The sequence below is a fragment of the Aedes aegypti genome, chromosome 2 (assembly GCF_002204515.2).
Source record: "Aedes aegypti strain LVP_AGWG chromosome 2, AaegL5.0 Primary Assembly, whole genome shotgun sequence".
Lineage (NCBI taxonomy): Eukaryota > Metazoa > Arthropoda > Insecta > Diptera > Culicidae > Aedes > Aedes aegypti.
Window position 1 is genome coordinate 470,482,070 of NC_035108.1, and position 27,391 is coordinate 470,509,460.

The 27,391-nt window shown below is 38.2% G+C and overlaps 1 protein-coding gene across 5 annotated transcripts in view; it reads right to left on the reverse strand.

The window, feature by feature from the left end:
* Nucleotides 1–27,391, reverse strand: part of LOC5569522 (E3 ubiquitin-protein ligase HECTD1) — a 105,465-nt gene that overhangs the window by 49,414 nt on the left and 28,660 nt on the right. For 4 of the 5 annotated variants that reach the window (XM_021848326.1, XM_021848325.1, XM_021848324.1 and 1 more), the window contains exon 2: nucleotides 25,403–26,085. The gene's annotated coding sequence lies outside the window, so the exon portion shown is untranslated. Of the gene's footprint in view, nucleotides 1–15,886; nucleotides 15,984–25,402; nucleotides 26,086–27,391 lie in introns of those variants that run through there. The other variant, XM_021848323.1, reaches the window with a different exon arrangement.

The following is a 27,391-nucleotide window of genomic DNA, read 5'->3' on the forward strand; positions in this document are numbered from 1 at the left end:
GAATTCTAAGGAGGGAATCGAAAGTTATCGTGATTTGAAAGTTTTGAGAAATTTTGGAAGGATGTGAATAATGCTTCAAAATATTCCCCAACGGTGCATAATTATTAGGGGCAATGGAAATTCATGAAATCCCACAAAATACCGCGAAATCAGTCAAATTTGGAGAATTTATATGGAAATCACAGAGAATTCCAGTTTTTTTTGTTTATGAAAATGGTTTACTCATCTTGAAGTCGAAGTCCATTCAAAATTTCATAATCATTTTCTGGCTTGCTATTTTCATTTTACATTTTGCATTACCATTCTGATATAAAACTTGTCATCTAAATTTGTAGAATAATAACAGTATAATTACATATATATATATGTGTATTTTTGGGTAAAACATAGCCAAAAGTATGGGACCGCGACAAAGCCGCGAAATTCTGAATTTTTCAACTTGGTCAAACGCGAAATTTCAAGAATTTTGCCGCGAATTTCCATTGTCCCTAATCATTATTAATTTGTAATCCAGCCAAGTAACCATCAGCGTTGCATTAAGCATTCGAAACATGTGATATCCAACCATCGTCTCTGTAAATTTGAAATAATTTCTTCGAGAAAATCAGAAGTTATAGTGATTTGTATACTTACCATTATATCTATGGAGTTAAAATTAGACCTTATTTGTATGGCTCTGTTATAGTAATGCACATAATTTACGAATAAAAGTGTCAATATGACTGACACTCGGCATTCAAAAGATAAGGTAGTCAAGTATCTTCGTAGTTAGTTTGAGAACACTTTATCAAAAGATAACGCAATTAGAGAACTTTGTAGTTTTGAACCTATTATAAGCAAATTTTGAATAGAGATTTTGCTCACGGTTTCGCGCGTGTTTTCGTCGCAGGAGATTTTTTTTCCTGTTTTGGAGCGTCTTGCTGGTTCGTCACTACAAGTATCGGCATTATTCCTGTTTCATATAATTTAAAATATATACATGTAATTTACAGTTTTCGCCATTAATAAAAACGTCTTTTGAATTGTTCGACATTATAGATGTTGACGTATTTTTTAAATCTTTTACCAAAAACTTCTCGAGACAAAAATACAGAACTAGCTTTAAATATAAGTCGTATATTCCCCTCTTGTCCATGGATCGCATCACCGACCAGAGGTGACTCCCAGATCTTTTCCTCCCTCACTAATGAACACCCTTCCCGTGGTGATTGTGGAGATGCAGAGGTATTCTCGGTCTCTAAAGCAACAATCATTACACCCTAACATTCCTTCCCCATCCCAACTGACTGTAAGGACTTGGCCGGCGCCGTTATTGATCAATAATATGAGAGCTGCTAAAATGTGCACACTTCTAGAGTAAGCTAAATGTCCCATCCCTTATTCATCTAAATCGAAATGTAATTCTTACCAGTTCCGATAAATCACGGAGTAGCAACCATTGACATGTACAGTCAGTCTATGCTATGCTATGCTATTATAAGCAAATTTTAAATATTTAATTCGCACGTTCAACGTTTTCACCATTTCTAAATGGAACAATTTCTCGTAAATATATTAATCAATGTGATTTAATAGCGTGATTGACCACTCGTTGCTGCTTCTTTGCTATTACAAGAGCAACTATACTTGAACAAGGAACCAACGGGTGCTACTTAGGATTAGTTGCCCCACCCCCAGTGTGTAAGTAATGGAATTTTCATTCCTTGTACCAAGCAATACCGGCGCCGGCTGTGTCCGAATATGCGTCAATTTGGGTTATGGGAGAAATGTGTCCGAGCTGCTCTCTTTGAGGAAGCCGTTGGGGTCGAATGCACTTCCACGAGAAATCACAAGAAGTTTGGAAAACGGGAAGGGATAACCCCTGGCTGCGGATTATTTATTCTGTCCTTATTCGTTCAAAAATGCCTCATGCGGTTTCCGCCTAGCAATTATTCCAGTATTTCCTATGATCCTAACCAATTTTTACCAGGAGTTTAGAATTAATTAGAAAATCATGCAAATTTTATCTAAAGCAGCGGTTTTCATATAGTGCTCCACGAAGTCTTGGCAGGTGCTCCGCGACAGATTTGAAATATTTGTACCAATTCCTTGAAATATCTCAACTTATTGCTTTCAAACACGCTTTTAATTATACCAAGCCATGCCATATCTAATATTTTCATGTATAAAAATTTTGAGATCAGAACAAACAGTATAGGGAGCTGGATCAGTTTCAGACAATTCGGACGAAAAAAAACTGCACTCTACTGTGAATAAAATCACCGAATTTGAACTGTAAACAACAACAATACAGATTTTCCTGGGAAATCTACTATTTTATCGCCAAAATCCATGAAAAACAAAAAACAAATTTACCGTAATTCTGTGAAATGCTTATGAAAAGTTCGGTGACAACTTCTATGACGAACTTCTGTGAAATCATTTAACAGCCAGAGCGGCAGGCATGAACTCTTTTTGTTTAAGTTTTTGCACACCACGAATAATTAGTCAAAGCTGGTGTAGTTGTTGTAACAAGCCTGTTTCCTTATCGGTAGGTCGATTCGTATTTCAATTCCCAGTCAAACCATTTTCGAGTATTCTTTATGGCACAGATTGTTAAGTAATTTTTCAACGAATATTCAGCTGTTGACATTATGGCGAAATTTTACTGGAATCCGTACAATAATCTAAGTGTGAATCGATCAAATTTTCATTTGAGATCGCTGTTTTGTTTCTCTAGACTTGTGTTCTTGAAAATTTAGAGGTGGTTTTAATTCAGCTTCGCCTTATGGTGTTGTCTGTCGACGATATGGTGGATGACGAAACACTGTTCTTACGAATTTAATACACACAGTGTCAAAATCTCTATCATTATTGAACTGTCATGTACCTCGGATATGATTACGAAAACGTTCACCATTTGGGCTAATATATTATAACTGAAAGGTTAAACATATTCTGTCGGTGGAAGTATTTTCATACATTTTATACATTAAATACAGTTTTATTGGATTTTCTTGAAATACAACTCATGAAGTTGAAGAATTCCTATTTTTCCCAACAGTTTCAAAATGTTAAAATTTCAGGGTGTGAAAGTTTTGTTCGGATACTTATCTTATCTAAACTGAGGCCATGACACTTCGATTATAATCAAAATTTTCGATTATTATCAAAATTTATCAAAATTGTATCACCGTGATACAAAATTGGGAATATTTCAAAAGTTTCATCAAAATTATTAATATTTCCATGAGTGCTGAACTTGTGGGAAACTCATTTGTACACATTGATAAAGGCCTAAACAAGAAATATTTCGCTAAATAACTCAGTTCTTTCGAACTAACAACTTAAGTCAGAACACTTTCCAACCAAAGCAATCCTGCCGTTTTCAAGCCACTGATTTTGAAATATTAGACGAAAAAACTAGCCGCAAAGCTAAGCACAAATATAAAATCGAAAAATAAATCCAGCGGCATTATTTTTACATCATCTGAAAGCTTTTTATCTTGGCTTTGTGGAAAAATTATGAAACATACGAAAACTCTTGTTTTTGTATTTATTATCGCTTGTGCTACTATAGGAACACATGTGCCTATAGTAGCACTATTCCTAATTTCTGTTCCTATAGTAGCACTAGCCTCACGGAGTAAGCAAAACACAAATCAAAACTGTATTTTTACAAAACTTTTATATTTTTCTTTAAAGTGTGGATCAAAAGCTTTGGATTGATGTAAAAAATTTCTTAATTTATAAACTGTTTTGTTTAATAAAAAATAGTTTCTCTTAGTAGAGCTACTACAGGAACAATTTTTTACCAAAGGAGCAATGGAGCTAAAATTGTAGGCCAAACTATTTATTTCGATCATTTTTTGAACAAAATCGAGCTGGGTGTCAAATGTACTCAGATAAATAGCTACTGACCTTTATTATGATTAGGGTTTATTCACAAATTTCATAGCGCCAAAAATGATAATTTTTGACACCCACCCACCCCCTCGTAACGCATGTATGAGCTGTAACATCTTAAGAACACCCACCCACCCCCTTCAGCGTTATGAAATTTGTGAAAGGGCCCTTACTAGCGAAACGGCCGTAAAAAGCCACTAGTGCGACTATAGGGAACTGTCCACTAAGGGAACACCGACCCTAGTTTTTTTCATCTCCAAGCCACGAGATTTGAAATATTTGTCGAAATCACAAATACAGTTTGATTTAGATGCCTAATTGTCATAGTTTAACTTTGAAATGAAGAAGTTTGCTCAATCAAATAAAACACATTTTTTTTTAGATTCGAATAAAATCAAAATTTGTGGAAGATTGACCAATACAAATCTTACTTCACGATTATCGTAGGAATTATGGAATCGACCAAGGTAGAATCGTGGAATAATACTACGAAAATTGTGAAGTGTGTTTTTACAATCGAGATTTCAAACGGAGTGACGACGAAGAACAGGTGCTCCGCGCAACAATTTTATTTCAAAAAGTGCTCCACGAGTCAAAAAGGCTGAAAACCCCTGATGTAAGGCTTCGTTTGTTAATTTCCCTAACAAATATTATATAATTTATCTAGATAGGTAATCTTTAAAGATCTCCTACATTTAAGAAAATAATCCAGAAAGCAGCTGATTCTGAATTGTTGAAGAAGTCTTGAACAAAAATCTTGCAGTTAGTTCTAGGACAACCCAGGAAAAATAACTTAGTGAACTCATTGAGCTCTTGGAGTATTTTTGATCCCATTTGGTGTATTTCAGGTTTTTTATGTCTGATATGTGGTCTTCAAAGTTGCTGTTTGATATCCACTCGCTACCAGTCTTGAGGACGAAAAAATGTAGAACCAAATTTTGAGACAAACTGAATTTTGACGTGGTGTTCTGTGTGTAATCTTCGCCGCTGCTTGTAGATTTATTATAAGCGCTACAATATATTGCCCGATTTTTTGTTTAGCCCAATTGAAGTAATGCTAGGTTCTTCGAATTAATTCACAAGCGGAAAGATAATGCTTAACACGTTCACATGAATTAATTTTCTTGGACATATAATCGTACTTGCTATACGATGTACGAATGAAAAAATGATGACTAAGGCTCTCAGTTAACAATGGCTAAAGTGCTGTTAGAATATTGGCTACTTTCGTTCTAGTAGGAGCTGTGATTCAAAAAGTTTTCCAAATTTGATAAAACTTAAGGGTTTTCTAGTACACCACAAAATGTAAATCTCCGCTAGCATTGCACTCTCTCTACTTTAAATCGACACCATCTGATCAATCACCACCGTTGCGCAGTTGGTATGCACCCTGAATAGTCGGCGGTCATTGTCTCTGTACCGCGCTCTCGTTAGTATGCGTTATGTGATTCACTGTTTCATTACTTGTTTGGCTCGTCAAGTTTTTGACGGGCTGCGTCGTCTTTATTTCGCTCTTTTTGCGTCTGTGAATTACGCTCTGGCAGCAATACCGCGACATTAGCGGTACAAACAAAAAAAAGGCGTGGGTGGGTTTGTTGATGATCTTGTTGGAGCTATACAAGAGGTTTTGAGGGGGGACGAAAGGATGGGTGCCAACTTCTCAGCTTATGCCAACCGCACGAGCAAAACGGTGCTTAGACTTCTCTGTGCGCTTTTTTGTGGCGAAGCTACTACTGTATGTCTGATTTCCGCGTTTAGGGATACGGGGGCGGAGTGTTCCTTTACTTACTGTTTAACATGATGTTCATTCAAATAAAATGTATTTATAACTATTACCAGAACTAATTAGCTAGAATGATTTTTGTCAGAACATCGCTCTCCGAAACAGGAAAACTGATTCATAATTCATCTCATGTTCTCTTGTGCTATATTTACCGCTTGAGTCGATTCTTTTTGTTATTATGCACAATTTCGTCCTAATACAAATACACGATTAAGAGACAAAGCAAATTGCTTTTCATTCTATAGGTATTAGTAGAATGAATATGGGAGCATAAGGATTGATGAAGGAACGTACACAATTATAAGTAAATCTAAGAATCATAAATCATTCTCATTTTATTCAGTAATGTTGTTTGGAGCTATCCTGGTCTATAAAATCGGGTAGAATACATAAAAAACCATGTTTTAATTTTTTTAAACCAGTACTGATACGAAGTTTATCGTACTTTGTAAAAGAAATGTTAACACAATATTGCAATTCTAATTCAAACTTTTTTTTTGCAAATCAAAAGTTTAAAAAGTCCAACTTACGGGATGAAGTTGATCATTTTTTGCGAAAGGTTTTCAAAAAACTGCAATTGAATTGAAAAACAGCCACTGAATCTGAATCAAGAATCAAAACATTTTTGACTGAGTGTTTTGTCGGTGAGTTTTCGCATTGAATTTTGGGAATCTCAAAACAGCCTACATTAAATACCTTCTTCTTTTTTTGCGATCAATCTTAAAACAGCCTACATTGAATACCTTCTTCTTCTTTTAAGATCTTTTTTTGCCAAATTTGCCATTTCCGCATTTGTACATCGCACACTGTAGCCGTCGCTGAAAAAACGTGATCGAAATTGTTTTGACCTTGAAAACATGATTGTGTCTTCGGGAAAGTTTTTACATAAAATAATCGCTATTTTATGAAAGTGTCAATTTGGTGATTAATCCACCTAAAAGTGAGAACGAAATATTATTTTTCGTATTTATGAATTTAAAAATAAACTTTATTCGGGAAAGTTGTAGGTAATATTAGAAGAAACAACTTTGCTGAAGACACCGTATGCATATGTTTTGATTTTCATGTACATTTGTGGATTTTTTGTGGAACGCCCCTAAAAATCACTTTTTTCATCATAACTTGGTTGGATGATTTTGTACAATTTTTAATTGTTCAAGTGTTATTTGTTACTTGCAAAAACGCATAACTTTCTCCAAAAGAGCATATTTTTATCTCTCATACTTTTCGAGTTATTGAAGGTTTTATATAAAATTTTGCACCTTTTTGACACTAAAATCATTAGGTCGCGCACATTTCCGTCGCTTTCTTTGCATTTCATAGTATTAGTTTCAAACCATTGGATGAGCATGTTTCAGACTGCGGAAATGCGCGCAACCTTATGATTTTTAGTGTCAAAAACGTGCGAAATTTTATATAAAACCTTCAATAACTCGAAAAGCATGAGAGATAAAAATATGCTCTTTTGGAGAAAGTTATGCGTTTTTACAAGTAACAAATAACACTAGAACAATTAAAAATTGTACAAAATCATCCAACCAAGTTATGATGAAAAAAGTGATTTTTAGGGGTGTTCCACAAAAAACTCCACAAATGTACATGAAAATCTAAAAATATGCATACGGTGTCTTCAGCGAAGTTGTTTTTTTTTTTTTTTTTTTTTTTTTTTTTATATGTTGCTAGCCGTACAGTGAATACTGTTCAAAGCTCTAAACTAGACTTTAGATAGTAAAGAGGACGTAATCCTTCTGAAGCAGTTCACCAGACGTGCACGGAAAGATGGCTTCCAAGAAGACACTGTTGCGATCTGTCTCAGAAGGTTACGGTAGAAGGTGGGAAACGTTCTTTTCACACTATCACTTCACTTGATAACTATTAGATTATTTCATATCACTCTTCACTGGTATTGATATCACCATCTTCATTATCAACAGAATTTCTACTAACAACGTCACCATTATCTATATCAATTTTGTTATTAACATCACATCTATAACCCAGCCACAACACAATACTACTGCTTCATCAAGTTTAAAGTATAAAACTTCTCATTAAAAATAATCACTGTAATAAATAAATCACATCAACACTCAATATCATTATCTTCATTAAAAGAAAAGTAGGGTTCTCGTTTCTTATATCACTAATATTCAAAATATCACAAACTATCATCACTCTATTAATCACAATCTTAGTAGCTTACTACCATTAACCACACAAAATTATTCGACACAATAACGTCATCTCACTATATTATCACATTATCACTATTTGCTTAGTAACATGATCAAAACCAGCAACGGAATTATTCATATATCTTCTTAATATAATAATGAGAACAATATCCTGCAATGTCCGCATCGCACAGCAATCATAAGTACAGATTATACTATAATCACTTACACTTACAAAAAAATCAACCTCGGCGAATAAACTGTTTCTATTTTTCTACCGCGCCGATAATATGTCATTACTAGGATCTGTTATAAGAAGAAATTCGTTCTTGACGTTGTTTGAAAACTCTAACCGACACTATCAGATTATTAAAAGTGTAGTAATCTCTGATAATTTGGTGTTTTAGGGTAATGGATGTGCTTACCTTCTCAGTGTTGGGGATGTTAGTGATTAGTTCGTACTCACTTATATCCTAGTATTTTTCTCATGAGTTACTATTCCTATTCACGGTTACGGGTACCTATAAATAGAGATAGCGATTAGTCACACGTTTTTTTTAGTCTGACGGCATTCTTATAATATATTCAATGCTATAATGAAAAACCTAATCCTGAAATGACGCTTGTTGACGAGAAGAGAATGATATAATTAGTAAATTAGTAAACAGAGATATTATTAGTAAAAGAAACGGGTTTAATAAGATTCTGTTGTATCCTTGTACGGCCATGCGTGTTCCTGTTCAGCACGATTTCTTCAATGTTAGGAGGTTTTGATTAAACTGTTACCGGATGAGTGTCTGGAAGAATAAATAAAAAACGTATAGAAAAAAACAAACAAGGACCGCTTCATCATAGACCACGTAAAGTATCGGTTCGCGGTGATGCTAATCAATAGTGTTCATTAGAAAACACTTTTGATTATTATCACCATTGGCACCACTAGTGTGCATCTTTCTCTTCAGAGTAAAGATACATTTAAGCCCCGAGACCTGACAGCAGTCAAGCTGATCACAAGGTTGTGCCTTTGCCCAGGGGTGTCTTCAGCGAAGTTGTTTCTTCTAATATTACCTACAACTTTCCCAAATAAAGTATATTTTTAAATTCATAAATACGAAAAATAATATTTCGTTTTCACTTTTAGGTGGATTAATTACCAAATTGACACTTTCATAAAATAGCGATTATTTTATGTAAAAACTTTCCCGAAGACACTATAGTACTAAAATCATGTTTTCAAGGTCAAAACAATTTCGATCACGTTTTTTCAGCGACGGCTACAGTGTGCATCGTGTGGATTACTTTGTGCATAGCGAATTCAAGAAAATTTTCATTGGGGAAGGCCCTGGACCGACCGGGAATAGAATTCAGACATCTTCAGCATGGCTTTGCTTTGTAGAAGCAGACCAATAGGCTAAGAAGGCCCCCATTAAACGACTAAAGGTAGACAATTTTCTCCTATACTAGCTAGCGCATGACGGCTCACCATAGTAGCATGTCCGAAAGAACTTGAAACTATTGAGAACCAGAGCTACAGGTCCAAAGCCTTGATAAAGGTAGATGGTTGTGATGGCTATGACCGTGGTCATCATGTAAAGAACAAGCGGACAATGCTGTATCGTGTCAGCACCGAGGAGGCAGCCCATCTAGCACGATGTAGGTAGCGCAACCCTGGTTAGGTGGCCTATCGAAGACTCTTCACCAACCAAGAAAGGCAAAAGTAGAGCAAACGGATTGATTTTACGCAACAGACCCGGCAACGAATAAAAGACAACGATTGGAAAGTTGGATCTTGGAACGTGAGAACTTTGAATGAACCCGCGCGTGTTGGGCTCCTGGCTGGTGAACTGCGGAATGGCGGCGTGAAGTTGGCAGCTATCCAGGAAATACGCTGGTCGAGAACCGGAGAACGTGAATTCCGAGCGGTGGACCCCATCGCCAACACTTCATTCAAGTACCACATCTACTACAGCGGTGGCGACAGAGCAGAACGTGGAGTTGGCTTCATAGTGATTGGGAAGCAGATGAAGCAAATTATTCGGTGGGAACCGGTAAGCGACCGAATCTGTGACTGTGTGTTGAGAATGAAAGGCAAGTTCTTCAACTACAGCCCGATAAGCAAATATGCGCCAACGAACGATAAGCCCGATGACAGGAAGGATGAGTGAGAGCCTGGATAAGGCCTACGGAGAGTGCCCAAAACAAGACGTCAAGATAGTCATCGGCGACGCAAATGCGCAGATCGGGAAAGAAGATTTCTTCCGACCCGTCATTGAAACGGAAAGCCTTCATTCCGTTACCAATGATAATGGCCTGCGGCTAGTAGTAACCTTCGCTGCTGCTAGAGGGATGGCAATCAGCACTACCTACTTCGCACGAAAGAATATCCGCAAACACACCTGGCGACACCCGAGTGGCGATGCCTGCTCCCAAACAGACCACGTGCTGGTTGATGGGCGACATTTCTCAGATGTCATGGATGTCAGGACCTTCCGAGGCCCTAATGTCGACTCGGATCATTATCTCGTAGCAAAAATTCAGGCGCGGTCATCCAGCGTCACGAGTTCCACAACAAACAGAACGCTGCGCTTAAATATACAACGCTTGTCGACTGATGGGGTAGCTGCGCAGTACCGTCAGCAACTAGACGAGCAGTTGGGGAGAATTAACGTTGCTGGAGACGTCGACAGCCCCTGGGACCGTATCCACGAAGCTTTGACAACAACGGCGCGGGAAGTGGTTGGCACTGGTCAACGACGAAGACGAAACGCCTGGTTCGATGAAGAGTGCCAGAGAGTGACAGACATGAAGAATGTCGCTAGAAGCCGTATGCTTGTGACCGGTACCCGACAAAACAGAGAGCGGTACAGGGCAGCGAGAGCCGAAGAAAAGCGAATCCACCGCAGAAAGAAAAGGCAGCACGAAGAAAGTGTGGTAGCTGACGCTCAAGAAAGCATGAACCGTAATGATATGCGGAGATTCTATGCAACGGTGAATGGTGCGCGGCACAATACCGTACCAGTGCCCGCCATGTGCAATGACCGAGAAGGTAATTTGCTGGGCCATTCGACAACGGACCAGATGTTTAGCTTGCGAATGATCACAGATAAATTCCGGGAATATAACTTACAGACTCACCATCTGTTTATTGATTTCAAGGCGGCGTACGACTCAGTGAAAAGAAATAAGCTTTGGCAGATAATGTCTGAACATGGTTTTCCGAAGAAACTAATTAGGCTGATACGTGCTACGCTGCATGGTTCGAAATCAAGTGTTCGGATCGCAGACGAGGTGTCAACCTCGTTCGTGACGTTAGACGGGTTGAAGCAGAGAGACGCACTTTCGAATTTACTGTTCAACATTGCACTCGAGGGTGCTATTAAGAGATCTGGCGTGCAGAGAAATGGCACTATTATCACCAGGTCGCACATGCTCCTTGGCTTTGCGGACGAATAGACCTAATTGGAATCGATCGCAGGCCAGTGGAAGAGGCCTTCGTGCCTCTGAAGAGGGAGACAGCGAGGATAGGCCTGATTATTAATTCTACCAAAACGAAGTACATGGTTGCAGGTAGAGATAGAGTCAGGTATGTTGGTGTAGGTGCTGAGGTAGTGTTTGATGGGGATGTGTTTGAAATTGTTGGAGAATTTGTTTGTTGTGACAACGACGTTTCCCGCGAAGACGTGTTGCGGCTGCGATTAGGGCCTTTTACGGACTACGTAACCAGCTTAGTTCCCGCAGCTTGTAAACGGAAACAAAATTCGTCCTGTATAAAACATTGCGGTGGCTTCTACTTCTTTCGGTGGCTCTCTACTGGCACGAAGCGTGGACGTTGAAAGAGTCAGACCGGAAAGCTCTCGGTGTTTTCGAGCGTAAAGTGCTGCGGACAATACTCGGTGGGAAACTCGAAAATGGTGTGTGGCGCAGACGCATGAATCACGAGTTGTATCAAGTGTACACAGATGCGAATATTATGAAGCGTGTAAAATACGGCAGACTTCAGTGGGCTGGTCACTTGGTGCGAATGTCGGAAGAAAGAATTGCGAAAATAATATTCAGCAGGGAGCCAGGTAGAGGTCGGCGGCTTAGGGCTGCGACTCAACCCGTTAGGAATCAACGAAGGGATGCAGCGGAGTCTATTAAGAAGCTCCTTAAGGGGGATCCCATAAGAAATATGCATAAAACTTGTCGAACTATCCTCCGAGGGATACACCTCAGATCAACCGAAAATAATGTATAGCAGCTCACTTAGGTTTTTGGAGGGAATTAACTCACTAATAAGCGGTTTCTTCACCACCGCTTAGACCTTAAACCTAGTTTAACTATATGGGTAAACCTGGTTTACGGCTTAAGCGAAGGTGAAGAAATCGGCCCTAACTAGGACATATTTATTTGAATCTCATGGTAGGAACCAGACAAACAATTTCATTCGAAATAAAAAAATGATTATCCTAGGAATCTGCTACAACGTGTTTTGAGACAATCGAATTTTTTTTTCTGCGAAAATTTGGTAATAGTTTCTGCCGTCATGACAATCAATTCCAAGTCAATATTTGACGGTGTGAAACACTTTGGAAGGACTAAGACAAGATGTCACATCACATTTGTGCCCCATGATCTCCTACAATATGTCATCTGTTTTTAACAAATCAGCGCCTGAAGACCAAATGCAGGAAATGCAGTTAATAATGCCTGCACGCACGGTAGGGTGAGTCTGATTTACGAAAAATAAACTTATAGGTGAAACAAAGTATAAATTTTGCAAATTGCAAGCTTGTATTGAAATGCATTTTGCACTCCACAAAAGTGTTTGATTGCAACGGAACAGCGAGCCCCACCCTACCGTGTGCTGCAGCGGCACCAATGAATATTTTTCCTCATCACTAGGTATAACGGCAGTCCGCAATGGTACACGGGCCAACGGCGGTATCGATTGCCAACCAACAAGCTCATACACAGCAGAGGGAGGAATGCTCCCAAGAATTCAATGTCAAAAAGTCGCCGACTGCAAAAGAGCGAAAAAGGAAAAAGACAACAATGCCGATTTAAAAACGGAAGGTTGGGAGGAGGGGGCACAATTGCGAAATCCCCTCCCGCCTTTCGGCTTGGTGTATTCAAATTGTGTTTATGTAGCTGTGGGTAGGTAGAAGTGGATGGATAAACGGCATATAGCGCCACAAGATAGATGTAGGAACCAGTATGGCACGTTCCGCAAATACATTGGCTGCGATCGACCTATGGAGTGCTTCAATGCGATTCCTACTTTGTAGGACATTCGAAGATCAGTGGTTTTTCCCAGACCAGTTTGCAATTTTGCATTTATGATAGGGAAAACTTGAACTTGTGCTAAATCAAGTAATATACTGTCAACGCTTCAAATCTTGCTCCATGTTTCCTATTTGACTAAGCCCTTAAGGTGAAACAGTTTTGAATCCAAATTTCAAGATTGCACTAAGACTTCACGGCACTAATCTCACGAAGCAAGCATCTTACGACAGAATAAGAAAATCAGGAAGGTTTAGCTACTATCTCTCCCGTTAAGTCCTTTTGGATCGTGAGTAGTGGCACAAGTTGGCCATTGTGACGGTCATCTTTGGACTCCGAGATGTTTCACCCTAATATAAAACAAACACTGCAGTTTATAATGTACAACAAGTAGGATGATGTGCTAATGTCGTATGGACCAGTGCACGAGTTCACTAATTTGACGTTTGAGCGATAACATCATTTAGAACGAGAGGTAAGCTTGCCCATACACTGGAATAATCTTCAAAAATTGTGCTAATCAACCATGATTTGAACCCATATATCTTGAGGTATCCTTCTTGCCCCCAGCCCTCTATTAGAGTTTAAAGGTATTTGCTCGCCTTACTAGTGATTTTAGTATTTTATTTTGTGCAAAAAGTGAAGTGTTAAAGTTTAATTAGTAGTTTTAAACATACTCTAATAATCCCTCCCATAAATTTAATGAAAAAAGTGTAGGTTTTCTTGTTTGTTGTAAAAAAATCCATTCAGAGTGACGCTTAAAATTAATACAATCATGCATATGAAGCAATCTCTTTATGTGTATAATTGTATGATGATGGTACATCAAAGAATTTTCGATCTTCGCCAATGACGAATTTTTGAACTTTAGCTTAAAATCTATAAAGAGATCTTGAGATTACAGCTATCAAACTAGGAACCACATATTTCGTAGCACCAGTACTGAGATTCTGGTGAAATTGCAAATTAGAATTTTGAGGCTACCCGTGTGGTTTCTTAATAGCATGGGAAATTCTAAGTGTTTCTGTGATATTCTCGTTATTTCGTTGGGGTTCCTGATAGTATCCTTGTAATTTCTAGAATGTAGAGATTTTTATGGTAATTGTAGTAACTCCGATGGTATTCGTTAGAATTTAATGCGGATCTCCCCTAAAACACCAGAGTTCCCTTTATAATTATTAAAATTCTTATCGATTTCACAAAAAAAACCATTGGTATCTAGAAAATATTTACCAACATTCAAAAGATTTATATTAAAGCTTTGCATTGAAATTCCAAAGAAACTGGAGATCAACGGAATCTTAAAGGTTTTTACAATAATTCAAAAAATTGGTTTTCAGAATTTCAAATATTCACACAATAGTTCGCAGGAATCCCACCGAAATCTCAAGGATTCTTACAGAAATACCGTCTCAAAGATACCCACAGAATTATAAAAAATTCTAACCGGAATCCCATTCCCATCCGAATTCTAGAGTTTTTACCAGATTTCTAATATATCTGCAAACTTCCTTGAATGGCTTTTAAAATTTCCGAATTATCATTGAAATCCGACATGCCTATCGAAATTCCAAAGTTCCTACAGGAATTCCAAACGAAATCTGCGAATCTAAGATGTCACAATTTACACGTAAAATTCAGAATTACTTTATAAATATCTGAATTCCCACCAACATCCCAAAATTCCTAGAAAATATCATAAAAAACGTACGTATGTAAAGTGTTGTGGCTATTGAAAAGGACCTAGGAAACCTAAACATTCGGGACAACTGGAGAGGTATCACCCAAGACCGCCAAAGATGGAGCTATACAGTACGCTCAGAAATGGCGTGACGCTACGCTCTAGCTAACTAGGTAGATATCGATCGGTCCATCGTACTGAAGGTTACTGAAGTGCTTTTTATTTTTTTTTACAAATCTGCAATCCCCTGAGAAGGTAACAGCTCGCTGTTTCCTCCACACCAGCACCATTGGGGCACACAGGAGATTCTGAGTGCCCGAACCTATGCAGGTACTGTCTATAGCAACCATGTCCTGACAGAAACTGCGTCAGGTTGAAATTCACTTGGTTTCTTCCATACCAATTTGACACATTTGGTATTAGCCGATGGGTCCATCTACCTTTAGTGGAGTTATCCCATTCCTGCTGCCAGCTTCTGAGCGTTACCTCTTTACACGTCTCGCGGACTCCTCTGGTACCCCTTTGGTTGAAGCATTGAACATCTTCCTTGATGATGAGCCCGATGGGCGTCATCCCGGCTATGATGCACACGGCCTCTTTAGATACTGAAGTGGTGAACCCCGACGATTGTTATTGTTCACGATTTCAACCTTCTCGGAATATCCTCGCAAACTACCGGCCATGCTTCTATGCGTCCGAAATCTGGCCTTTCTTCTATCTACGCTATTTTCTATTCACGTCAACGAAAGCTATCTTTTTTCTTTCTGTCGTTACGTTTCAACTGGGACAGAGCCTGCTCCTTAGCTTAGTGTTCTTATGAGAACATCCGCAGTTATTAACAGAGAGCTGTCTTTGCCGATTAACCATTTTTGCATACATGCATCGTGTTTCGAACCCACGACTATCAACTTGGTATTTCTAAACAGCTGCGCGTTCAACGTTACGGCTGTTTGGGCCCCTTTAGGCATGTGATAAGACAACTAATTGACAATACAATCCTGGGCATCATTGGACGTGTTCCGCATTCAGTTTCAGCTCTAACAATTATTACCTTACCATGTATTTAATTATCTGTGGAATCTATCGCGTCCATATGCTCACCCAGTATTTGATAGATGCGCCGAATTGCAGCTCAAAGCCGTTACACGTTTATGAAATATAATCTGCCGGTCACTCGATGGTAAGGAAACACACAGACACAAATTAGCTATTCGCTTTATCTAAGCTCACAGACACAGCGGCAAGGCAACGCGATGCAGGCAGAGAGATAAGATTGTGCAACGAGCTACTGAAACAGTTGTGTGCTAATTGGATCATGAAGAAACCTTGAATTTCGCTTCAGTCACACGCCATGCTCTGAATTTCGAGGCCCCGTGAAGGTAAGAGATGCTTGATAACTAAAATCAGTCGTTGAACTGATTTGTGCCAATCGATTTTACAATTCTGCCGCTGCTGCCTCGACTACGGTTACTGGCGCGTCACACTGCGCTGGTAAAATCGAACGTCTAGGTAGGTATATCTAACACCAATTCACCGTCGAATGTCACGAATCAATTTATTTCGTTTTGTTTTGTGATTCACATGTCGCGTGCTGATAGTTTCGTATGAACTGAATTTCGACGCTCGTAAATGCTTTCGGTGTGTATTGATCAAACATGACGAAGACTCGAAAATATGAAACCATCAGTGTCATAAAGCTCAGGCCGAGCTGAATAATCGCAGCATTTGAGAATAGGTCGGGTACTAGCTAGCTACCACATCCGCTGCTACTGGTACTGCAACAGCAACAGCAAAAGCAGCAGCAGCACCGATGAACTTTGATTGTGGTCGACCATCGTTCAAGGCCAGCTGTAAACATCAATTGCTGTCTGTGTAAAGGCGATGGCATGTCGCCATGCAAAGCAGTTGGGAGCTATGTTTTGAAAGTGAGGTACGGTCTTGAATAGAATAATAAAACATTTATCGAGATAAACTTGGATTGGTCTGTTATGAAGGCTGCATTAGTTTCCAACGTGAATTGAGATATTATTTCACTTGACCTTCTAGCTCGTTCACCTCGATGGAACTACACATAGAGCATGGTTTTCCATTACCATATGCTACTATCTAAGAATCATTTATAAATACATTTTTATTAAACACAAAAAAAGAAAAAGTTTTTCTGCAAAAATAGAAATTGTTTTTTCTGCAATTGATATGATTTTTATCATCATGAAGAAATGCAGCACGTCGTACTCCTATAAAACTAATTTAGAGCTATATCATTTAATTCCACTAGAGTTTGTATCTTTTGACAGATTCGCGTATTTCGATTATAACTGTAAGGCCATCTTCAGTGTCGTGTATTAGACCCGACTTGATAAAAAATATTAAATATTAATTCATCGAAAATGAAGGAGAAGATTGTGCAAATAATATAGGAGCTGCAAATTTCGATCATGTTGCCTAAAACGGAATCCCACTGTACTTTTATTCACATATAGATTTTGTAACAAAATTAATTAGTGTAATTAGTATAACCTCCCATAAAGTTTAGTCAAACATCAACATATTCTTATTTGCAAAGCAACAAAACATAACCTTTTTTTTCATTTAATATGCAGCTGGACCAATCATCTGTTGATGAGCTGGTTTGCGAGAGCGTCTTGTTTTTTTGTAATGCGGCTTACCGTTTGTTGAATTATACTCATTTGCGCCTTTCGCCTACGTTGCAGATACGTCTATACAGCAGCAGACCGCTTACTTCGTAGTAAACAATGTCATTCTTTTGTGTTTCGTTTTAAACAGCGTAGGTACGGCGAAACAGAAAACACGATAGTCATTCGCTGCGCAACGACGACGACCGCTCAAGTGAAGATATGTATTTTAATCAACGTAGAGGTGAGTGTCATAAAATGCACCGATTAAGGTGAAGATGAATCGAAGCCAAACCTCAAATTTTCAAGAGCACAAATCTGGAGAACCGAACGCCCGTTTGAGCTGAAAACTTAATCGATTGGTCACCACCAGCGAGTGACCAATCGATTAAGTTTTCAACTTAAACGGATGTTTGGTTTTCCAGATCCGTGGTCTTGAAAATTTGATGTTTGGCTTCGATTCATCTTCACCTTAAGTTGAAACATGTTCAGACTTTCGAGTTGTTTGCTTGAATCCAGAGTAATTATGGTGGTACCGTAAGGACGCCATTCACCGCTCATTTAACAGCATTTCAACACATTAAATTCTGTCAAATATCAGTCTTTCGATATTTGTCGCAACTTTTTGCGCTAGACGCAAGATAAAACATTTGTTTTTGTAGGAAAGAAGTTGAAATGTGAACAACGTATAATGGTACCAAATAACATGTATGCCAATGATACATGTGTAGGGCGCCATTCACCGCCTATCCTAAGTATGAGGCTCTATATACACAACTAGTTGGAATTAATTTGCTTTCATTAGCTGTTTGTTATCTTTGTACTATAGTACAACAACATATTAAAGCGTGGCAGCTAAGAAGCATTTTTCGATCTGCTATAATAAAATCATTGTTCAACTCATGTTTACCGCCTTAAACAGCCTAAAATTATTTTTTATGTATAGTATATAATATTAAATCATATGAATTTCATTCTGATACAATCCATTCTGGTATACTAATACATGTTAATGACTTTTATTGCGAAAATTTGTTCAGATTTTTCAAAATAATTCAATGAGCGGTGAATGGATCATGAGCGGTGAATGGCGTCCTTACGGTATCACGTTTTTCTCATGATCTGTCAATTAAATGAAAAGGTACCATATGCCTTGCTCTAAATGCAGAAAGTAGAATATAACGTTATAGCTTATTCGTATGTTATTTTGGTGGACAACAACATACATATGACTTAAAGGGGAGTTTTATCTTTCCGTAGATTTATCGCATTGAATCGTTTTGTATTGTTTTTCCCTATCACAAACGGAATGAATTCACAATTGAGCGAGCGCACATCAACGCTAAAAACTATAACGGCGAAAACAACAAGAAACCGTAACACCTTGCAGATTAGCGACACAATTACAACGATGGCGCAAGAAAGTGAAGGTGTATTGAAGTGAATTGAAATGAAAGATTACCCAGACAGGAATCACCAGTTCGATGCGAGTAACAAATTACGAACGTGTATCGGTTTCGATGGACAATAATTGGAACAAATGGACATAGCTCAATCAATCCAAACATATAATAACATTCAATTTATAAAATTCACAAAGGAAAAAAAGAAAGTTATTGACTAAATATGACTTACCCATATGAAATAGTATTTAGTACTACTTTAGACAATAAATTTAGACAATTTGTGTGATTTATACCTGGATCACCAAAAAAAAAAATCAAAATATGGTACTATATTAAAAATGGTATGTTATAAATAGATGCTGATTATGCGTTCCTGCTTGAGTATTGCTATTATTGACCGCATCTTAAACAACAGTGTATCGGTGAAAGCTTAGGACTAAACTTTTGATTTTGAGTTGAACTTGTCGATAAACGTATAAGTAATACAGTTGAAAATCTCTTTGTAAAATTACGTTCCAAAAGCTTTCATAAATTCTTTAACTTTCCATGTATTGGATATATGACAGTGCATGATAATTTACGACAAACCTTTAATATGGAACAATAGAGAAAGCATTTCAGCTAATAGGAAGAATTGTTGTATTTTCAGCTGCTTCAGCAGATCTCATCGTCATGGATGGTTTTTCAAAAGCTATTGGGCTAAAAATTTTCACATAACTTAACATATAAGTTCATTTTACTGCTGAGTTTCACAAGATTTGATCTACAAAACCCCCCTTAACGAAGAGAAGTAAACGACAGAAAATACCTAAGTTCCCCTACTTCTAAACCAGTATTCATTCACAGGTTAGAAATGTGAACCGCGGTTGTGATTCTTCTTCTTCTTCGCATAACGTTCTCTTTGGGACAGAGCCTCCTTCTCAGCTTAGTGTTCTTATGAGCACTTCCGCAGTTATTAACTGAGAGCTTTCGATGCCAAAGTTGCCATTTTCACATTCGTATATCGTGTGGCAGTTACAATGATACTGTATGTCCAGGAAAGCCAAGGAAATTCCCTTGACGAAAAGATCTCGGAACGACCAGGAGTCCAACCCAGACCACTTCAGCATGGCTTTGCTTTGCAGCCGCGGACTTTAACCACTCGGCTAAAGAAGGCGGTTGTGATATAATTGGGTCCTAAATGTTTAATAAAATCTTGTTTTTATTTAATGACACGAAAGAGCATGTTACTGCAACCATTTTAGCAGTTTTTCCTGCTCAAATAACGGCTACATCATATTTAAACTTTGATTTAAAAATTGGGTCCATAAATGAACCTTGACAGTTTTGATTATGTTTGACGTTCGCCTAATCGACAAAAACACCACAGGGCTGTTAGTTTTAACACTGGGGTTGTTCCTATCTGACATTTCGGAAAAGACACGGAAAGCAAAATACACCCAAAATTTGAGTTTAAAGCCAAGGAGTGTGACAAAATCTAAAAAAATGTTTTTTTGGACTTAAACAAAAGAAAAACATTAAAAATTTAGTAAACATGTGTTTTTGGCCTAAACTTAAGCGTTTGGCATTAAAATTGGGACAGGCCTTTAGGACCCTATTGCAAATAAGTATGCAAAACGGTGAGTCGACAACCAGGAAGGAGCGATCAACACAGATGTGGTCCTCACAAGTTCCTACCTCACGTTTCCACGGGTCAAATAAGCATGAGCATGAGCATGATTGACCGCCCGCAGTTGCTACTCCGTTAATGAAAGAACAGCTGTACTTACACAGAGAACGAATAGATGCTACTCAGTATCAGTAGCATCTTCAATGGATAAGTACTGGTGCTCTCATCCCAGACAACCAGAAGTCACATCAAAGTTCACTTAATAACTCGTTTTTTTCATACAAATTACATCAAACCCGCAAAAGACGGTGGATAAAATCGTCAGATTGAGGATTTTCTTCGCATAAAACGCTTTGTTTCTGAGTTTATTTGTACATTTTGTTTCGTCCCGTATAATTGTGCATAGTAAGTCGAATCAATCCGTAGCAGCTGTCAAATCAACATTTGTTATCATAAGTTAAGTCGCATAAGACCACAGTTCGGTAGAAAATTTATACACTCGCATTGTATGCTATTATTCATCACATAATACATGTACGTAAATCGCCTCCACTTTTGTACGTAGAAGGCCTTTTCGCGACATCTTATAAGTGAAATATTGCTCGTACTAAGCCTCCAGGTGATTTCGTTATATGTACATTTTGGTTATCTAAGATTATTATAATGGCACCGGCTGCGGCCGAATGCAGGTCAATTTGAGGTTGGGAAGGAAATTTTGACTTGTTACTTGATTTATAGAAGCCGAGTGTCCTCTGCACTTCCACAAGAAAACACTGGGAGGATTCATTTTGGTAAACGATAAAGATATAATTAGAAATTAATATGTGAGCATATACGTTTTACGACCTCTGCAGAATGCCCAATGCGCTAATGTGCGGATTGGAAGAGAGGACTTCTTCCGCCCTGTCATTGGTACGGAGAGCCTTCACTCCGACAACGGCCTACGTTTAGAGAACTTTGCGGTCAGTAACACCTACTTTGCACGCAAGGATATCCATAAGCATAAGGATACCTTTAGTCACCCAAATGACGAACTTTGCAACCAAATCGACCATGTTCTGGTGGACACGGCCGACATTTTTCCGACGTCATCTACATATGATAGAACTTTCAGGGGTCCAAATATTGACTCAGACCACTATATCGTTGTGAGCAAAATTTGAGCGCGGTCAACCGTTTCGAGTTGTGGAAATCGGCAAATGCTGCGTTTCAGAATCCAACGCCTGTCAGCAGACTACCGTCAAAAGCTCGACGAGCGGATTAGCGAAATTAAACTCAGCAATCTATGGGAGACGGTTCACGGAGCGATGAGCACAGTAGCGCAAGAAGTGGTAGGTACAGCTGAACGAAGACCAAGGAACGGTTGGTTCGACGAGGAGTGCCAGAGAATGACGGACGAAAAGAACGTGGTTAGAAGCCGGATGTTGGAGTCTGGTACTCATCAGAGCAGAGTGCGGTACAAGGAAGCAAGAGCAGCTGAAAAACGGGTCCATCACAGAAAGAAAGAAGAGCATGAAGAGGCAGTAGTTGGTCAGGCGCAAGAAGCTATGGAACAGATATACGACGGTTCTACGAATCTGTCATTGGTGTGCGGAGAAGAACAGCGCCGTCTCTCGCCATGTTTAACGACCGCGAAGGAAACTTACTGGCGGATAAACAATGGTGGCCGCTAGGTGGAAATACTACTTCAAGTCATTGTTGAACGGAGATAACGGAAGTGGATCTGGTAGCAGAATCCAAATCGATAGCGATAGACAGGCTGTAAAACCTCCAATGCTAGATGAAGTAAAAAAAAGCTATTAATTTGGCTAAACAGGGTGTCTACTCATTTACAGAAATGAAATTCCCTGATGTTTCCAGATTTTAAGAAATAATTCCAGATTCAAGAAATTCTCTAGAAAACATAAATGATTGACGAACAGTGAATTCTTTCCTGTAACGCGGGTAGATCACCTTTTCGAGGTGCGTTACGAGGTAAGATATACCATATTGTTCTCTTTTTGTATCTCTTCTTGTTAATACTTATAAATTACGGTCGGATGAGTATAAGATAGTAACAAGCCACTAAGACCTATTTGTCCTAGATGATGAGGAGGTCGAAGTAGGAAAATGTGTCAAACAGCATCTGAGACTGGTTTAAATTCATGAGACATTTTTTTTCGAGTTCAAGTGCTTATCTTTCGATGTCTAGGGGATAAACGATTCCGAATCAGTGGAGAAGCAGACCTCCTAATATCTAAAATAAGCTTCTTGTTTCGAGGAATCTAAATGTTACAAGTCACAGTTACAAAAAAACGACTTTGAAGTGGAAGCAATAATTTGATACTCTAGCTAGAGCACCGATGAATGGTCAAAATCAGTATCATTCAACCAGCTTAGTGGCCAAACCTGAATGAGGGACGCGCTTTTGAGAGTTCAATGGTGACAAACCGTTTTCTCCAAAATGTATAAATGCAAGGCTCTATGCAAAATGGTGAAGAATGATAAATTGCTCATTCCGAACAGAAATAGAAAATGAACTGGTAATTCTAGATCACTAAAAAAATATTTTCAAAATTAGGTAGCTTTGCTTCGGAACACTTTAAACAAAAAATCTAACGATATATGTCAAAGCATTTTTTACTTCAATAAAAACAAATTATCTGTTTGTTCTAAATGTGTACCTATGTGTAAAACAAACAGGAATTACGATACTAGAGTTTGATTTCTTATTTGAACAATATTGAAGAATATTTTCAAAACATTTTTTATGCCTCTGTTACTATAGTTTTCTTTCACATATTTCTCCGAAGATCTTTTCAGGAGTTTGTTCTGTGCTTTTCACTGTAATTTTTTCCAGGATACTTTCGATTTTTTCGAAGGATAACCGCAGAAATTACATCGGAGATTCTTCAAGAATCTCTCCATTTTTCTTTATTTTTGAAAAATTTCCTAAGGTCTTCAAAGACTTTTCCAGCAATTCATCCAGGAATTTTTCTAGAGAAATACTAAGGGTTTTGTTCAGATTTTATATGGAAAATATTTTGAAAACATTCCCGAGAAATTTCTAAAGAAAATCCTAGAGTTATCTCTGGTGAAACTTGTATGAGTTTCAAGAATTTTTTGATAAATTCCTACGAGGATCTGAAGAAGTATTCCTGGATCCTCCATGATTTTTTTCTAGGATTTTCTTGATAAATTGCTAATATAACTAAAAAAAATCTTTGAATAATGTCCTACAAGACTTTTACTTTTTCAAGACATTGCTTGTAGAAATTCGAACAGGGTGAAGAAATTTATGATCAGAGATTTATGATTCCTTATCCGAGTGGTTAGAGTCCGCGGCTACAAAGCAAAGCCATGCTGAAGATGTCTGGGTTCGAATCCCGGTCAGCCCAGGATATTTTCGTAATGGAAATTTCCTTGACTTCCCTGGGCATAGAGTATCATCGCACCTGCCACATGATATACGAATGCGAAAATGGCAACTTTGGCAAAGAAAGCTCTCAGTTAATAACTGTGGAAGTGCTCATAAGAACACTAAGCTGAGAAGCAGGCTCTATCCCAGTGAAGATGGGTTCCAAGCGAGATTTTTGCCACATGTCTGTAGTTATCCTTGGGGTTTCTTAATGAAAGTATTCTGACAGATTTCTTCCATGTTTTTGGAGGATTCCGGATAAGATGTTGAATGAAAACTTCGCAATACCTATGCTGGCATTTTATGGACTGCACCTGATCTTCTTCTAAACAATTCAAGACTAACAATTCAAAAGGCCTCATCTCCAAAAAGTAAACAATGAGAAAAATGCAATCTTGTTTTGTCAAACAATAAATCAAATTTAAATTATGAATTTAAGCATTGTATGTAATTTTATCGTCCAGAAAGTCGATAGATAAACTGATTTATAGCTATGAATAATTATTACTATCATTTTAGCAAAAATTCCTGCTAAAAAAACGAGTCAAAGGAAATGAGGCTTTTATTTCACCAAAAGCTGTGCAGCCCTTTTCATTTGTGGCCATAGACGCCGGCCGACGCTGATGAGGCCTGTGAGTTGACGCCTTTGTTTACTCTAAAATGTGTTGAGGCCTTCTAGTTGTGGCTTGTTTTTTCATCATCTTCTGATGTGGCCTTTTGAAAATCATTTAAAATTGATGATGAAATAAGAAATTTGAAGTGTAGAAGAGTGTTAAGTGGTGAAGTAAAGTACATGGAGATCCCTACAGCAAGAGAAGATTCGTGCGGTCGATTAAATATGTGATTGATTGAACCCTTCGTCATCCATGAACATTATGTATGTGCTACGCGAGTTTGTCGTCGAGAAAATGTATGGAAATATTGGTTCAATTAAAATAATATTGCAATTGAACGTTATTTTTCATGCAATTGAAACCAAATCGTGTTTTTGTTGATTGTCTGTGAAGTACAGACAGGCTGACACAGGTATTATTAGGTAGTATGATACAAAATACATCATTCTACAGGAACCCGATAATGTTCGCCGTTTAGTCAACCACTGTATAAAATAATACAAGGAGCAGTCGCTCCGTAGTATAACCTGCATCTACTTAGTGAGTTTGGAACGTTTTTCGCAATCTACATTGCAATTTTGATGTTTGTTTAACAGGCCTCAACTAGGTTTCCGTCAGATATAGAAATGAGGCCTTTTTGAGAAAAGGCCGCATTTGCGATGAATATCCTGGTTAGCGGAAAATGAGATGGGGCCTTTTAGAAAAATGTTATTTTTTCAACTTTTATGCATATTTTTAAATGACTATTGTATTTTTTAGTAAGAATAGCCACTTAAATAAAAATAAATAATAATAGGTAATAGACTTTCTTGAATGAAAACGAACAAAACAAAACGAGGGCGGATAAAATTATTTCTAGAATAAAGCGTGGTTGCATGTATGCCATAAAATTTTAATAAGGAAAATGATATACGAAAGAGAATAAAATCCGAAGATATACAAAAAAAAATCTCACCTTGACTGGGTGCGAAGTACGTCTGCTTCGCTGTGATGTGCCGTATTTGTGGCGTTCGTTTGCTTAATTGTGAGATGCCGTCGTAAGCCTGCCTTGTCTCTTAGGGTGCTTACGGCACGACACAGTGGGATGATGGTTATTCACTTGAAACTCATGAAATTGCTTGCTCGTTATGGAGCAGTGGGCTACTTTTATTCCACTTTTTCGGCTACCCACAACACAATGTTGGTTTTTGTGACTTCCGCCGAGTCCGGCAAGCGCACGACGCGCACAACGCCCAACTTACGTACACAAGACCCCAAACCGAGCAATCGCTGCTGATAGGATAATTGTTTGCAGTAAGAGTGAAAAGATTTATTTTGATTTTTTGCCTGCTCACTTCCTTCAGACCTATATTCCGCTTTTTCTCACTTCGTCGATATTTTTCAGGAGAAAGTCCAACACACAAAGCACTTGCACTGATTCGATTTCACACGCAAAGATCGACTTTTATTCTCTTCTCTTTTTCTTTCTTCCTGTCGGACAACTGGTTTCGGTGGTGGTCACAATTATTCACGTGCCTATTTTACGATTTTCTTCCGTACCACCTTGTCTACACAGCACTTAATCCAGAACAATAGTGGGATGGAACCGCGATTCGATTCCGTAAACACCTCCCGGGCCTGATGAAACGATCGTTCAATCTGTGAAAAAGGGTAAAATAAGACAACCGATTAGTACTCAGTAATGCAAATGCTGAATGTGATAAGTTAGAAAATTGCTGTAATCTGATTATTCCTGCAATAAGAAACCAAACAGGAATTAAAATAGACCAAAAATGGATTCCTTAGAAAGTCTTGTAGGATTTGGAGGATTAACAAACCTAGCTAGTGTATGCTAAACAACGATCACTCTTGTTTATAATTCAAGCACCAATAACACCTGTTCAGCCCTTGGAAATTTGGCAAGGTATTCCTAATAGGGTAATAGACTTTATAAAACGAGTTGTGCCCAGTTGGGACAGTGTGACACATCAGCCAATGTCTATCACATCTCAATTGTGAAAGGATATTTGATGAGCACCAAAAAAAATATGGGTCATACCACAATATTCCTAAATAATGGAAGCAGTGGTGAAAAGGCTCTACAGATGAGGAAAAAAAACAACTGTTCATTTGGTACCGAGATTTCGGTGTCGACCTAACCCAATGGCCTTCATTTGAATCCACTCCGTTCTCTTTGTATCGATCTACGTTGGGTTTCAGGCGCAACCTAGTATTATAGACTATAACAATCACCGTTCGTACTACATTAGGCTCAGTTATATTTTACAAATTCGTTGTTCACTTGAAATTTTGTAAAAAAATTTAAAATTTGCCAAAGTTTTTTTTTGTTTGTGTGTTTGTTTGATAAAAAAAAAAACCCTAAAAAATATTTATTTTCCCTCCAGACAGATCCTTCCTTCCTCGAATGTATACGGAATCAACTATTTATTCTAAGTCCAAAGCCAAAAGATACACTTACATCACATTTAAAAGCTTTTCGCTAGTTTCGAAGATTACCACATCGGAAAATTGTTGATGCCTATCAAGCTAATCGGTTTTGACGTGCCAAAATTGCGCTTCATTCGTTTCGTTGTTAGATGAAAACAATCGGCTGCACTATGCAACAGTGTCGTACCTTCACGTACGTTCGAAGCTGGTACATACTTCGAAGACCGTTTGCTGCTGCTAGGCTAGGCTAGGAGACTATTGCCAAAGTCTTACGAATTTCCATAGAAACACCGCTGTGGCTGAATAGTGTACGAATAGCGAACCTAGTCTGATTGTAAGAAATGCACGCATGCGATTCGAAAACGCGATTGTTACGAAAAACAAAAACAGAGGAGTGAGATAGCCACAAACTACCACATCGCGTCAGACGAAACCCATTAAGGTACCACCATACAAAGAAAATTATGATGGTGTTGGACCAGCTCACATCGCGAACCAACTCAGGTCTCAATTACGA